The 357-nt window shown below is 40.1% G+C and overlaps 1 protein-coding gene across 3 annotated transcripts in view; it reads right to left on the bottom strand.

Annotated features, from left to right (window-relative positions):
• Positions 1 to 357, bottom strand: part of LOC110028575 (E3 ubiquitin-protein ligase UPL1-like) — a 54,975-nt gene that overhangs the window by 16,488 nt on the left and 38,130 nt on the right. The gene's annotated exons all lie outside the window — the stretch shown is intronic.

The following is a 357-nucleotide window of genomic DNA, read 5'->3' on the forward strand; positions in this document are numbered from 1 at the left end:
AGTAAAATCCTCTGCAACTCCGTGGATGTAGGCAATTTGCCAAACCACGTGAATCTGTATGTTCTTTTAGTGTGAATTTTCTCGTGTTATTTTATTCGTTTCGTCGTCGATCGTTTTAAATTATAAATTTCATACACAACACCAAAACTGGTATCAGAGCCAATGACTACAGACGAAGTGAAGATTTCAGGGATTGAGAAGTTCGATGGCACAGATTTTGGTTATTGGAGGATGCAGATAGAGGACTACCTCTATGGGAAGAAACTTCATCTTCCGTTATTGGGGAAAAGACCTGAAAGAATGGATGAGACTGAATGGAATCTGTTGGATCGACAGGTTCTGGGGGTTATTCGATTG

Source organism: Phalaenopsis equestris, unplaced genomic scaffold, assembly GCF_001263595.1.
Source record: "Phalaenopsis equestris unplaced genomic scaffold, ASM126359v1 Scaffold000515, whole genome shotgun sequence".
NCBI classification, from domain to species: domain Eukaryota; kingdom Viridiplantae; phylum Streptophyta; class Magnoliopsida; order Asparagales; family Orchidaceae; genus Phalaenopsis; species Phalaenopsis equestris.